The sequence below is a fragment of the Corythoichthys intestinalis genome, chromosome 5, assembly GCF_030265065.1.
Source record: "Corythoichthys intestinalis isolate RoL2023-P3 chromosome 5, ASM3026506v1, whole genome shotgun sequence".
Lineage (NCBI taxonomy): Eukaryota > Metazoa > Chordata > Actinopteri > Syngnathiformes > Syngnathidae > Corythoichthys > Corythoichthys intestinalis.
The window spans coordinates 30,012,043-30,028,741 of NC_080399.1; the positions used below are offsets into that span (position 1 = coordinate 30,012,043).

The 16,699-nt window shown below is 38.4% G+C and overlaps 1 protein-coding gene across 1 annotated transcript in view; it reads right to left on the minus strand.

Moving 5' to 3' along the window:
* Positions 1-10,715: 10,715 nt before the first annotated feature.
* kitlga (kit ligand a) overlaps positions 10,716-16,699 on the minus strand; it is a 90,246-nt gene continuing 84,262 nt past the window's right edge. Inside the window, exon 10 of the mRNA XM_057836032.1 lies at positions 10,716-16,689. The gene's annotated coding sequence lies outside the window, so the exon portion shown is untranslated. The remainder of the gene's footprint in view (positions 16,690-16,699) is intronic.

Consider the following 16,699-nt stretch of genomic DNA (forward strand, 5'->3'; position numbering starts at 1 on the left):
CGTTCTTTAAATCAGCAATAAAAAGAGCTTTTGATGGCAAAAGATCTTTTAAGTATAGATACAGTGGGGCAAATAAGTATTTAGTCAACCACCAATTGTGCAAGTTCTCCTACATGAAATGATTAGAGAGGCCGGTAATTGTCAACATGGGTAAACCTCAACCATGAGAGACAGAAAAAACCCCAGAAAATCACATTGTTTGATTTTTAAAGAATTTATTTCCAAATAAGAGTGGAAAATAAGAATTTGGTCACCTACAAACAAGCAAGATTTCTGGCTGTCAAAGAGGTCCAACTTCTAACGAGGTCTAACGAGACTCCACTCGTTACCTGTAATAATGGCACCTGTTTTAACTCATTATCGGTATAAAAGACACCTGTCCACAAGCTCAGTCAGTCACACTCCAAACTCCACTGTCGAGCTGTCGAAGGACACCAGAGACAAAATTGTGGACCTGCACCAGGCTGGGAAGACTGAATCTGCAATAGGTAAAACGCTTGGTGTTAAGAAATCAACTGTGGGAGCAATTATTAGAAAATGGAAGCCATACATGACCACTGATAATCTCCCTCAATGATCTCCCAAAATGATAACAAGAACGGTGAGCAAAAATCCCAGAACCACATGGGGGACCTAGTGAATGACCTACAGAGAACTGGGACCACTGTAACAAAGGCTACTATCAGTAACACAATGCGCCGGCAGGGACTCCAATCCTGCACTGCAAAACGTGTCCCCCTGCTGAAGAAAGTACACGTGCAGGCCCGTCTGTGGTTTGCTAGAGAGCATTTGGATGATGCAGAAAAGGACTGGGAGAATGTGTTATGGTCAGATGAAACCAAAATAGAACTTTTTGGTAGAAACACAGGTTCTCGTGTTTGGAGGAGAAAGAGTACTGAATTGCATCCGAAGAACACCATACCCACCATGAAGCATGGGGGTGGAAACATCATGCTTTGGGGCTGTTTTTTCTGCAAAGGGACCAGGACGACTGATCTGTGTAAAGGAAAGAATGATTGGGGCCATGTATCGAGAGATTTTGAGTGAAAATCTCCTTCCATCAGCAAGGGCATTGAAGATGAGACGTGGCTGAGTCTTTCAGCATGACAATGATCCCAAACACACAGCCAGGGCAACAAAGGAGTGGCTTCGTAAGAAGCATTTAGTTTAGTTTAGTTTAGTTTATTCACACATCGTATCATTGTACACACAAAAACATGGTCATATATAGAAGCAGTTCATCTGACAAGATGCATGAAAGGGACACTCCGAATAAGCTATTTAAAGCTTTTAGTAGGGGCCCAGTCAAACAACACACACATACACACATCCATACACATACATACAATTAACTATGGGAAATTTCAAAATTCTGATTACATCGGATTTGACATGTGATACCTTAGGAATGTTATTCAAAGACAGCATATTAAGCATACAGGGCAAGGAAATGAGTTTTCAGTTTTTTTCAAAAATAGAGATGGAGTGTGACATTTTAAGTGTTTCGTCCAGTTCATTCCAGATCTGTGGTCCTCTGCACACAATGCCAAAGCTTGTAGACTTTAGCCTTCTGTTTTTTTCCCTGTGATGTGATTTTTTTCTTCTGGTAGTATGTGTATGCTGAGGAGTATAGATTGGGATGAGATCACTTAATTTATGGTTTAGTTTATGGATGACCTGATACATTATGCAAGCATTTTGAAAGTAGTTGTGTTCTTTCAGCTTCAGAGGGTGGTGATGGTGAAATATTAATTTAGTTGGAGCATTGAACCCGGACCATGTTATGGCACGTATGACTTTTTTCTGCAGTGTTTCAAGCTTTTTTAGATAGGTTGGAAATGTGTTGCACCATATGATATTACAATATTGTAGATGTGGTACAAATAAAGATTTATACAGGGTGAGAAGTGCAGATAGTGGGATATAATGTCGCAGTTTAAAAAACAAAACAATTTCAAGGTCCTGGAGTGGCCTAGCCAGTCTCCAGATCTCAACCCCATTGAAAATCTGTGGAAGGAATTGAAAGTCCGTGTTGCCCAACAACAGCCCCAAAACATCACTGCTCTAGAGGAGATCTGCATGGAGGAATGGGCCAAAATACCAGCAACAGTGTGTGAAAAGCTTGTGAAGAGTTACAGAAAACGTTTGGCCTCCGTTATTGCCAAAAAAGGGTACATAACAAAGTACTGAGATGAACTTTTGGTATTGACGAAATACCTATTTTCCACCATGATTTGCAAATAAATTCTTTAAAAATCAAACAATGTGATTTTCTTTTTTTTTTTTTTTTCCCCACATTGTCTCTCATGGTTGAGGTTTACCCATGTTGACAATTACAGGCCTCTCTAATATTTTCAAGTGGCAGAACTTGCACAATTAGTGGTTGACTAAATACTTATTTGCCCCACTGTATGCAACTACACTCTTGGAGCAGTGCTGTATCGCCGCATGACCCAAGATGAACATCAGTTGCTTCTTTTGCCCAGTCATGGGTACAGCTGCCAAGAAGCTCTTTCTGCCTCAGTCCATGGAATTTGACGACCGAGTCTGACACTTACTGCCTGGGTGCCAGATCGTGGCTAAGGACTCCCAGACTTCACTGTCCTGTCCCTGTTACCACCTCCTGATCGCCACAGGACTTTGTCTGATCCGGGATGTGAAAATGATGAGCTCCCATTTGGGAGAACACCTGTCCTTTAGCGTGGGGAGTCTGATGCGCCAGCAGCCAACACACAATCCCTGGCAGAAAGGGGCCTTAATCTAATGGCAAGGAGTCCATGATGACTGGAGACCACCTTCTGTTGCAGCCCTCTTCCACCTTTAGTGTTGTTGTGACTTTAACAACATCCACCTGTCCATTTCCGCCATTCCGAACTGCACTTTATCTGGAAACTCCCCTTTGACCGAATAGGGATAGTTGAACCTACCAGGAGCAAAAGCTCCAGAAGGCATCACTTTTAGTTTCAATGGAACAAACAAGGATCTCCACCTTGACAAAGTCGTGGTCCAAAATATATACAGTATATACTGTATATATGAAAGGGTAAAAAAATTAAAAATTGGAGGTAAAGTGGCCACATGGATGTGGGTCATATTGTTTAAAGGTACCAGAATTTCTAAGGATATTAAAGGAAGGTAAAAAGTCGTTTCAATACACACTTCTAAGGTGTATGACAAAGGCACCGATTGCCCAGTGCTATGCTAAGGTACCAGAGTGCCGTGTCGATGTCGTGTCGATTGTGTGACGTCTGACAAAGAGCAGATGTCCCAAATGTCACGACTCTCTAAAAGATGCAGCCCCGCTTTTGTTAGGCCGCTCTCTCTTTAAATGCTATCATCTTTCCCTCCTTTTTTGAAGTGGGAATGAAAATGGAAGCGGCTCTTCGTCAGTGAAGTGGAGACAAAGTGACAACACCCACGCCAGCGCCAATTACATCCTTTTAGACAACTCGGTCGCGCTTTCATCCTCTCACTTCAATTTTTTTTTAAATCAATATTTCAGCAAGCACTCCAAGATGAAGGTCACTTAATAGAATTTGGAGGATCAAATTGTTGGGCTACAAAAGAAATTCATAAATAGACTGAATAAAATAAATATTTCCACTTCGACAGTATTTTTCACGTGACCTCTCTTCATTCACGTTACGAGCCAGAGCCCCTCTAGATGTGCTTTGTCATTGACTGGTGACCAGTCTATTGTTTGTATGTAACATTGACTCTTCTGTTGTGGGGGCGAGCTGTTGAGCTGCTTGGTGACTCATCCACCCTGAGCGGAGCTGAAAGGGTAAGCTAGAAGGATGAGTAAGGGGGGACACTTAGTCACAGTGAACACGGCTGACATGGGATCAGATGACGGGGGCTGGAGTTGTCGCGCGTGTGCTTGTCAGAGTGATTCATCTAAGTGCCACCAGACACACCCCCGCCCCCTACTTGGCCTCCCACGCCAATGACTTGCTGCCTTTCATCGCCGCCTGTGTGCTCCTGCTCCTGTTGGAAAACTGTAAAACTTCACAATTTGCCCCCAACCTCAATAAGTACAAAGGAAAGGAGCATAAACGTCATAACATGCGCACACGATGGACCAGCCAAAGTTTTGTGAATCAAAGAAAAAAAAAATCTACAAAAGCGATTTTTTTAAATTCGATGTTATATAACTTTCTAACTGAAGTCAAATCTTGCACTTTTTTTTTTTTTTACTAAACCCTACAACATCTCCTCTTTGAATACTGACACGGAAAATTGAGTTCGATACATTGTTTTATTCAAATAATAATTTTCCAAATCTGTGTTTTTATTGCCATATGTATGGTAGTTTTCTTAACTCTCTTTCATTTTTGGTAAGTTTCCATTTGGTTGCCTCAAAAAGATAAATATACCATATTGGCCCAAATATAAGACGGTGTTTTTTTGCATTGAAATAAAACTGAAAAAGAGGGGGGTGGTCTTATATTCGCGGTCTAGACATTATACCCATTCACGACGCTAGATGGTGCCAGATATCAGTGAAGCAATGTTCTGTCATGACATATCTCAGCTACTCTCAAGTTAAACCAGTTTGCTTTATTTTATTGCAATGTTTTTCCTTATTCAGATTTGTTTCAAGACTACAGTTAGTTAGACTTCACTTTGATGGTTAATGCAGTTATTGCAATTTTGTTGCTTTATCACAAAAGATTAATTATTTACATTTCAGAAACCAGAAGCCATTCATTTACAAATGTGATTGCACTTTAGTTTACATATTTAAATGTTCAGATATTAAGATTTGAATGAGGCAAAATAACACGCTTTTTCTCTCAAATATATTGTTATGATCATTTGTTTCGGATGTACTGTAATTATTTTCGGTATAAAAATTAATTTGGTGTTCAAAAAGTATTTTTTTCAAACTTGAATCTTGAAAAAGAGGGGGTCGTCTTATAATCAGGGCCGTCTTATGTTCGGGCCAATACGGTATATGGTCCATAAACATTCCCTTTCTCTCTTTCTTCTCCATTACTGTGTAAAGTCATCAAATGGTTTTGGCTCTGTATCCAGTGCACATAGTTTTGTGGTTTCAACCCTTTAATGCCTGCAATATGAAGCAATTGTCAGAGAATCACAAAATTTGAAAAAAAAAAAGGTCTTAATGAAACCTTTTTTTTCTTCCAAATTTGTAAAAAAAAAAAGAAAAAAATAATATATGTAATAAGCACTCTAATATCTATAACCCTTGCTAAATCCTGTTTTTTTTTTGTCATGGAACCTGCAGATGCATGAGTTGACTTGCATCCATTTTTTTTTTTTTTTGAGGAAAGATTTCAAAATTCTGAATTAGTCTCAAAATCATGAATTTCTAAGTGTATCAAATGTGATACATTTGGCAAGAAAGGATTAAAACATTACAGAAGATAAATGAATGAATCCCTTGGCCTAAATTACTAGTGTTTTTTTATTTATCCTTTTATCATTACTGGTGCAGACTTGGATCCCTATACAATATTTGCATCACAGCAATTTAAAGGTTTATAAAATGTACTTGTCCTATTAAAAAGTTGGATATGAAAGAATACTTAATTTATTCTTACAAACGATGTACTTGCACTCATTTACACATTAGGGTACAGTCGTTTTGTCCCCATTTTATGTAGCCATTTATCTAATGGTTTCATAAGCAGACATCGTCATCAGATCTGGCGAATCTTTGAAATCCAAATTTAATTTTCTTATTCAGTTCTGGGCTCTCTTTCTTCCATGTGTCTATTTTCTACTGATAATTTGATACTGCGGGTACACGGAAGTGACTTGTGTTTCAGAGCAAATACAATCAACCACTATTGATTCTAACAGAATTGGGGACATTTGTGGATGATTGAGACCATGGGATTTTCTGCGTTTGCAGTAGAGAAATACTGTAACAACTTCAAATGTGATGGGTGTGTCTATGAGTCAAAAAATTTCATGTACCCGTCCCCAAAATGCAACAGGAAGCTGGTCATTTTGGTTTGCTATTTTAAAATATGTTCCATGTGCCCCTTCAAATCCAAACTCACAGTTTCACACACAGTAATTACAACCAAATTTTAACCTCATTTTCTAAAAAAGATGGTTGCCAATCTTTACTTTTTGATGCACTTTTTTGGGCTGCATCTCTTCTCCCTCCTGCCCAGCAAAGTCTCCACTGAGAGGCGGCCTGGCGGACCTTTCACAGGAGTATTACAGCACAGTCCGACACGGCGATAAGCCTCCTGTTACGGCCTCTCGGGACGGGGCCGTACGGGGGCCGTGTATTCTCCCGTGGCTGCGGGGAAGAGCAGCATAATGGCCAGGACGCATCATCATTGCGGCAAACTGAGAAGGCCTGACCTGTGACTACGCTACTGTGCTCATTCCCACACGCCTTTAGCATGCCGCATAATGACACTTTTTGTTTGACAGACTGAAAAAGAGCAAGACAGAGAAAGACAGAGTAGCCAGAGATAGACATGGAGAGAGAGAGACAGACAGTGAGGGTTAGACAGATAAAAAGACATACTGTTTGAGTTTCAACCACAGTGTTTTCGAGAAGGAAATTACAAATTATGATTACTGATTTCAAAATTTGGCTTGTAATTTTGATTTAGTTGCGCATCCTCATAATTTTGTTACCTCATATCTTTCTCAAATGTTTTCAGCCTGAATGTTGAGCACGCCCTCTTCTCCATATTCAGTGGACCATCATGATACGAGCACCTCACGAGTTTTTCACTATACGAGCATCGTCACAAGAAAAAAACAGTCTCCATTATGTTCGCAAATTTTAACAAGGCGAGCAAAATCCAGAAAAGCCTCCCTTTTGTTTGGCGTATCCGAATGCTTTATCATCCTGCCAGGTGGCACGCAAGCTCTCTTTCGCTTTGTTTCCCCAAGTGTCTCAGTATCCCGCAAGGCGGCATACGAGCATTTTGCGTCAACAGAATCCCTCATCTGTCCACCTGCCACTCATCCTCGTTGTCTAATTTTGTATCAAAGTGCATCTGAATCATTTGTGCGTACAAGTGAACATTAACCATGTCCTTCAGGCAAATGGTAACCAAAGACAGTGGTGAGAAAAAGAAAAGAATGCTTGTTAATGATCTTTGTAAAGAGCATAAGCATTCAAGTTCTATAATCTGGTACCTGGTTGTATAAATGACATTGTTTTTATACTTTAAATTTTTTTTCAGATTATTTAGCCATAAAAATGATGCCTTGGATTGATATTTAAGGGTAACGTGGGGGGTCGTGGTAATTGTTGCACGTCCTAACTGGAATTAAATAGTTTCTTATGGGGAAAATACATCCATGATTGGTGCATATTTAAATTACGAGCTTGGTCGTGAAACAGACTGTGCTCTTATCTAGAGTCAACCGTATTCGTTTAGTTGTGCAGCCGTATAGTTTTTAAAATCACTTCCAATTTTTAAGCTACTCTCTTCCTTCGACATGCTGAAAGATTTGGCAAACTCCCTCGGCACATCCTTAGAAATCCGTTCAAAACAAGGCTTTTTAAGCCAATAAAGATAACGGACATATAGTTATGCATCCAAATGCAAAGTGCTAAAAGGGATGAATATTAGCCTTTTTCCAATTTATTGTGCCAAACACCTCCACTGTCTTCTTGAATTGGTGCACCTCTCCCACTCACACTGTAAATCCCCAGGTGTGTGCATAATAACATTTAATATCCTGACACACTTGGCTTACTCCTCCTCGTCTCCCCTTTAACCCTTTGATGCACAACATGGGTCAAAATTGACCCAACCAAGTTTTAATGATCTGTATCTTTGTAATAACTTCATGTTATCTTTCAGCATTCCAGGTATTCCTCAATTAACTTGTTTTTGGTTAATAAGTATTGTTATTCAATTATTTATCTTCATACTTTTTGAATAAAAACATTTTTTTATCGCTTCCCTTCCAATGCACAACATGGGTCAAAAATGACCCACATCTATTTTCTATGGTATCACATGTAAGCCCGAGTGTTGCTTAGCTATACATTTGAAATAAATGTATTTTATTGTTTACTATCACGTATATTCAGTAAATATCATGTTTTTGTTCAGCACTAACCATCATTTTTATGTTTCCTTTTTTACTCTATGAACAAACACAATTTTTGTATTCGCACATCAACTTCACACACATGGGTCAGAAATGACCCACCTGCCTTCACTGTGGTACTTGGTAGGAACCTTTTGAATTTTAGCGTATTTGTAATCAGGGATACATTTGGTAAATGTTAAATGGACAGTACTTGTATAGCGCATTTACCTACATGGTTACCATGCCCAAAGCGCTTTACATTAGCACAGATTTACCCTTTCATGCACACATTCACACACCAATGGTGCTGCTGCCATGCAAGGCGCTACCAACTTCGACAGTGGAAAGTTGTAGCCGGGAATCGAACCACTGACCCTTCGGTCCAAGGACAACTCCAGCTACACACTGCACCACGGCCACCCTTTTGAATCCTCCCACTTCCAGCAGAACAAGAAGTTATACCATTCTTAGAAGTTGCTCTGGACCTACAACTGGATCAAGAACTGTTTTACCAAAAGATGCATGGGATATGTTCATCACTGAAAACATCATTGAGGAGGTTCTAAAATGCACCAACTTAGAGGGACGCAGAGCAGCCGCGGCTAAAGGGAAAGTGTGGAGAAATATAGAGAAAAAGGAATTCATGGCCTTTATTGGTTTGACCCTCCTTTCAGGGGTGGGGGAGAAGAAATGGGATGTGGCCTTGCAAGAGCTATTTCTAGATCAGCTGCAAAATCCAATGTACAAGGCCATTACGGGGCTCAGGAGATATGAGGATATCCGCCGCTTCATACGGTTTGACGACAGGAGGACCATGGCGTTGCGCTTGGAAACAGAATACATGGCAGCTTTTAGATATGTGTGGAACTGTTTCCTTGACAATTGCAGAAGACAGTTCATCCCCAGTGATTGTGTCACCATAGATGAACGGCTGGTGCCATTCCGTGGCAGGTGCAGGTTTTGCAGTACATGCCTAGCAAGCCTGCAAAGTATGGAATAAAAATCTTCTGGAAGTCTGATGCAAGGGTCCCTATGCAATAGATGGAATTGTATACACAGGGAGACAGGCAGGAGAGGAGGTGCAGAGGAACCTTGGGGAGAACGTCGTCCTAAAATTGAGCAGTGGAATCATACAGACAGGTGAATATAGAGTATATAAAAATATATAAATTCTACAACACTGTTAGAATTGATATAATTTTGAATTCTATGTCGAACATTTTGTTCATTTCCTCTCATATGTCGCAACATCACAATTGACAACTTCTTCACCAGTGTCCCTCTGGCTGAGAAGCTCCTTGAGAAGAACCTGACTATTGTAGGGACTCTTAGCCAGAACAAGCCAGACATACCACCAATCACAAAGCCATCCAAATCACGGCTGATTCATAGCTCAGAACTCTGGTTCAATGGTAGCATGACCATGGTGAGCTATGTGCAGAAGAAAGGAAAGGCTGTTGTCTTTCTGAGCACAATGCACGATGACAAAGTGGATGACACTCCAAAGAAGATATCCGACGTGATTCACTACAACGATAGAACAAAAGGAGGAGTGGACACAACAGATCAGATGGTTGGCACCAACACATGCAAGCGGAGAACACGAAGATGGCCCATGGTTCTGTGGTACAATATGCTGGATATTGCCGCTCTCAATGCTTACACCACCTTCAATGCAGAACACCCTGGTTACATGGCCGGTGTCACTAATGCACGCCGACTGTTCATCAAGGAGCTGGGCAAAGAGCTGGTCATGCCACATACGAAGAGCCGCTTGGAGGGCACACCCACACTCCAAAAGCATATAATCGAAGCAATGGGAAGATGCGGGATCGAAAAACAAAGCAGCACCGGACCACAAGAGGACAAGGGCACAGCAAAGAGGAAGAGGTGTGTGATCTGCCCATCTGCCAAAGACCGAAAAGTCAGAAGCTGCTGTTCCCGGTGCAAGAAGCCTGTGTGCAAGGAGCACAAACGTACAGTGGTCATTTGTGATACTTGTGAGGAATTGTAAGAACTGAATTTACAGTTTGTGCTTTGATGATGTGATCAGTTGTGTTCGATTTTACGCTGATCAAATTCACGTTTAGTTATCTGTCAGATGTTTGGCAAAATGACAAATAAACAAGTTTCTTATAACAAATGCACAGATTGTTTGGCCTGGATAACATCTAAAATAACTATTTGAAGAAAAATATTATAAAATATGCCTTCGTTTGTTTTTAAATTGCACTTGGATAAATGGGTCATTTTTGACCCATGTATGTAAACTTGATGTAGTGTCACAAAAATAACTTTTGTTCATAAGATATGGCAGAAAAAATATAAATAATGATTTGTGGGAATGAAAAACAAGATTTTTAAAGAATACTTGGATTAATAAATTATGAAATACATAGATTTCAAAAGATGCAGCAAAGAAAAACTCCGGCGGCAGGAAATAACATGAGAACTATATGGGGGTCATTTTTGACCCATGTTGTGCATTAACAGGGGTGCGAATATGTTGTGCATCAGAGGGTTAAATATCCCTACAGGATTAAAAAAAAAAAAAAAAACTAAACTAAATTTACGAACACTGTATATAGGTTAGAAATCCCTAAAAACATTTTCCACATTCAAATCTTGGCAACTACTTTTATATACATCTGGACCAATAACTACACTCAAAATCCAAATCATTGCCTGCCATGGTTTGAAAATCCCTCATTTTAGACCATGCAGTCTTCATCAACATCCTGACAGCAGCACACCAATACACACCCTAGAAGAAATTTAAAGCACTATAGTTTGGGAGTCCCTTAAGGCTCCTACCAAATGTTTGGAACCAAGCACATCCCTCTAGTTCTTGACATTTTGCACATCCCCCCACCCTAAAACCTTAAAAAAAAAAAACTGGCAAGAGTTTAGCGTAGTTTGGGAATCTGACAGTCTTTTCCAAATGATTTAAGCCATGCAATCCCTTCTATGCGCAGGCCCTCAAAAGAAAAGAGTTGCCATACCCCCCCGAAACATTTGGTGAAGGTAATCCGTCACTGTTTTGACTGGTATGTCACTAATTAGCCTTCACATAAAAAGGCTAAGTATTTCAGCCTCGAGCAAATGTCTGAATGTTTGCAGCCATTTGGAAAGAGTATTTTCATATCAGGATACATGTACTTTATTCATATTGTATGTATGCTTGTTAACATTTATACAAAAATACAGACTACAGTAGAGTTCTCACCCAGAATTGCAGCTGGGCATTCACCATCATCATAGTAATAATAATATCAATATATGCCTTTTTTTGTGGGCCATCCAGATTTATTTTCATTTCTGGAGCTGTTTTGATTGTCCCACTGTGAGATTAAAACAGAAAAAATGAACAGGAGGGTGGGGAGTGGTATTCATGACCAGTAGAAACAACAGAATTCAAGGAGGTGTGCAAAAGTTCTTGAAACAAACGCATCACCACCACGTTTTCATTCATTCACAGCTTTCGTCAAAAGTCAGTGTGAGGGTGAAAGACACTGTCGCAGCAAGGCGTGTGAAGAAAGGGCGGAATTGTAGCAGTAGCATCCCGGGTCGGGACATTGTAGAACAAATGGAAGTCTTTTAAGCAATGACAAACAAGCTCCGATGACAAATGGGCCAAATGTACGCGGAGGAACACACTCGCAAAAAAGTGGGCGAGAAATCCATCCATTGACGATCCCATTGATGGTGTGTAACAAATTGTCCAGTCATATATGCACTGTCACATTGTGAATCAAAATTACCCGTAGTATTGTTTACAACTCCAGAAAAAAAGTATAAAAAAAAAAAAAAAAGGATACAATTTCTTCCGCTGGCTTTAACTTTTGGTCACTTAGGGCCATTCATTTATGTTTTCATTTGAGGTTTAGACATGCACATATAAATTTGTAGCATTTTGCGTGTTGTTTTAAAGTTGATCTGGAAAAGAAACTAACACGAAGGTTCCTCACCGTCACTTGAAACAAAAAACAACGATTAGCATCTATCCAATCAGTCAATAGCCCTGCCAAGTGGACTTTCATTCAAAATCAATATAAGAGAACTTGATCCATTAGATTCTAACGTGCACACTGTTGGCATGTGGATTCATTGTAATTAAACGAAATGGTCCAATTACAGTAGATAATAACATAAGATTGGATATGGCTCCATATTTAAATTAAAAATTTCATTTAAAATTTATTTACACTTGAGTTGAAATGAGGCCAGTAAATATAAAATATTAATTACACAATATTTTGTATGTATATGTTGTAACTAGTGTTGCACCGATACCATTTTTTGGGCCCGATACCAATACAGATACCTGGCTGTGCAGTATCTGCCGATACCGATACCATTCCGATACCACTGTTTGCAAAAAAAAAAAAAAAAAATATATATATATATATATATATATATATGTATATATACATATATATGCATATATATGTATATATATGTATAAGGGATGCAACGATACAGTTAAGTCATGGTTCGGTACGATTTTCGATACAATTCAATACATTTAATGGTCTGACACAGAAATTACAACTGTTATTATTATTATTTTGTTTAGCTAACAAGCAAAAATAACAGTGCCATCATATAAACAAGCATTTTAATGCATAATATTTATGTGCCCACTTCTTACTGATCTGAAGAAATTTTGTATATAAGTGCTGAGAACAATCTTTACTGTTTGTAAAGTGGGGCACACTGTTGATTGCTGCAGCTCTCTTAGCAGCTATATTTACCATATAAGCAAAACATACTATTTGTGGTCTGAGTCCATCTGTAACATGTGCTGAATTAAAAGTATTTGCAGCATTATCTATAGTCACTGGTATGGATTGATTTGGCCTGCTTAACTTTCATTCAGTCATGGCGGTTTCTAATTCATCAATGGACAATATGGCGTCGCTCTGGGCTCACGCAGCTAATGGCATGGGATCTAATGTAGCACATCTAGGTTGCTATTTGATGATATCTATGGTGTGCGCGTGAGAGTTAGCATGGGAATCTAACATAGGACATCTAGGTTGCTATCTGATGATATTTAGTGTGCGCGCTTCGCAGCTTGAGTGTTTTCTGGCCACAGAAGTCAGTTCTGCTCATTACTGCACAACACCAGCATATGATAATCGACTTTTATAAACAGGACAAGTTTGAAGTACGGCGCTCTTAATTTGCCACTCATTGTTCATCATGAAACCATGAGTTTGCTTAGTCTCTCATGGTCTTAACCTTTCTGATCCCATCATCTTCCAACAGCAGTCATTAGCTTACGTATGCTAATCGATTGTGAATGCCATGTTAGAAAATCAGCGTAACATCTCGGATATGCGTTGTAGTGAACGTCTGGAGTATTGAAGACGAAGATGATACTTACGTATGGTAAATTCGAGACAAATACATACAAATGTCATGCATCGAGATTTGGAAAGTTAGCTCACGTGGGAAAGACAGTTCATTTGCGCTCAAGTGACGCCAGTAGATGGTATCGGCGCCCTAAATGATGGTACTCGTCGATACCGATACCACCAATTCGGGCCGGATTGGCGCCCCCTGCCGATATTGGTATCGGTATCGGTGCAACTTTAGTTGTAACAATACCTGATACCATCATGGACAATATAAGTTATACATATATAATTACTTACACTGCATACAATTCAATTAAACATTTTAAAATTATATCTTTTTTCTATTTCACTTAAAAGTAGTCCAATAATTTCAATTTTTGCAATGTTAGAAATGCAAAATTGTTTTTCTTTACCCCCAGAATGTTGGAGTCCAAAATATGACCAGCAGTTGATATAATATACGTGCTTTGTTACATCCCAATCCAATTATATTCAATAAATATATATTTTTTTAAATATAACATTTGAGTAAATTTCTTATTCCATCATGTTACATGAGTTTTGATCGTAGCATTTGTAAAGCGTCCACCTATTCCTGCAGATGACTCATACTTGAAGCTTGAGTGCATTTAGCTTTTGGCACATCAAAGACGCGCAGAGAAGTGGAAGAAAATGAATGAAGATGTCTGCTGTTTGTTAGCTGCAAATCAGCCTCATAGACTGGACATTTTAAAGGGTTAGCTTCAGCTGGCGCAACGCTATTTGAAATACTTCTCCAATTTGATGTTGGTTTGCTACAATAAGGCAAAATGGAAAACAAAAAAAACAAAAAGGATGCAAATGCATATATTTCTTCTTTTTAACGGGCATTCGTGGCTCTTTTTGGCGTTCTCGCGTCATCTTTCTTAAATAGCATAGCAGCTGGCATGTGTTTGAATACAATGGAACTTTCAAAGCCAAAATCTCAGTCCTCTTGTTTCAAAATGCAGTAAACCTTACTTGTTGGTAGAAAACATGTAAAGACTGAGAACTACAGAATGTATTATACCACTGTGGGAAAATAATAGAAGCCTGTGGTCATTATTTTCATATTATTGACATGTGGTAGAACTGCTTACAACACTTTGTGTAATATGTCAAATTTACAAGACATAGTTATTTGTAAAAACTTGAAATGTATTTTCCCATGAGACTTTAAACAGATTTTGTATTACTGTTAGCACGAACAAACAAACAAACAAACAAACAAACAAACAAACAAACAAACAAACAAACAAACAACCCTGGAACAGATTATTTGCATTATTTCCTTTTGGGAGGTTTTAATGTTTTTTTTTTTTCTTTTTAATTATTTTTATTTATCTTTTTTTAAAAACAATCTTTAACCTTTTATTGATCTACCGTATTGGCCTGAATATAGGACGGTGTTTTTTGCATTGAAATAAGACTGAAAAAGTGGGGTTCGTCTTATATTCGCGGTCTAGACGTTATACCAATTCACGACGCCCAGATGGCGCCAGATATCATTGAAGCGATGTTCTGTCATGACATATCTCAGCTACTCTCAAGTTTAACCAGTTTGCATTATTTTATTGCAATGTTTTTCCATATTCAGATTTGTTTCAAGACTACAGTTAGACTTCACTTTGATGGTTAATGCATTTATTGCAATTTTGTTGTTTTATCACAATAGATTGGTTTTAGGGCTGTCAAACGATTAAATATTTTAATCGAGTTAATTACAGCTTAAAAATTAATTAAACATAATTAATCGTAATTCAAACCATCTATAAAATATGCCATATTTTTCTGTAAATTATTGTTGGAATGGAAAGATAAGACACAAGACGGATATATACATTCAACATACAGTACATATGTACTGTATTTGTTTATTAAAACAATAAATCAACAAGATGGCATTAACATTATTAACATTCTGTTAAAGCGATCCATGGATAGAAAGACTTGTAGTTCTCAAGAGATACATGTTAGTACAAGTTATACAAATTTTATATTAAACCCCCTCTTAATGTTTTCGTTTTAATAAAATTTGTACAAATTTCAATCAAAAAATAAACTAGTAGCCCGCCATTGTTGATGTCAATAATTACATAATGCTCATGGGTGCTGAAGCCCATAAAATCAGTTGCACCCAAACAAAAGTCCAAAAAACACAAGTAACAAGTGGACATTGCACTGCCCTGTCATTTTAATCTGTTTCAGCGAGGCATGCGCGTTAATTGCGTCAAATATTTTAACGTGATTAATTTAAAAAAATTAATTACCGCCCGTTAACGCGTTAATTTTTACAGCCCTAATTGGTTTATTTACATTTCAAAAACCAGAAGCCATTCATTTACGAATGTGATTGCACTTTAGTTTACATATTTAAATGTTCAGATATTAAGATTAGAATGAGGCAAGATAGCATGTTTTTTTTTTCTCAAATATATTGTTATAATCATTTGTTTCAGATGTACTGTTTTCTATTCTTCTATTTTCTGTATAAAAATTAATTTGGCGGTCAAAAATTCTTTTGTTAAACTTGAGTCTTGAAAAAGAGGGGGTCGTCTTATAATCAGGGCCGTCTTACATTCGGGCAAATACGGTATTTTCTTTTGTACTTGTATGACAGCCAAGAATAAAAAAAAAAAACAAAAAAAAAAGTGTTTTGAAGGTTCCACTGTATATTAATATGTTCCTTTTTCCTATGTAATGTTTTTCATCTTTACCCACTCCGTATCCTCACCCAACAGTCCGCTAAATACTCCAGGGAATGTGTGAGAGACGCAAAATACCTCCCTGGAGTGTGGCAATAAATAAATACAATGTACAAGCTTCACAACGAGACTAAAATAGAGATGATGGCCTTAGAGAATGTGGAGGAAAAGGATGGGATATCCGGGGATTGGAGTGAGTAGAGGGCCAAAAAAACCCACCATCAGCATAGTAACAATCTGGCATTCTTTTCTTGCTTTGAAGTTTGTTCTGATGCCATAAGTCCTGAAGAAGAAGGTCAAAGGGCTTTTCATCGGACCACCACTTCTTTTCCTTGCTCCTCAAGGAATAAAACCAGTTTTAAATGAAAAAAGGAAAGCGTATCCATACAGTAGAAGGGTCAGCCAGACCGGTGTTGGTGGTAGCGGTCTAAATGGAGAAACAGTTTGTAAGCAGGTCTTCGTTATGTTTTGTCGTTGTTGTTGTTGTTTTTTTTGGGTCGTTTTTGTTTTTTAAGCACTTCAGAAGTTTCTCATCAATGGAATGTCACTTTCATCACCTGGCAAGTC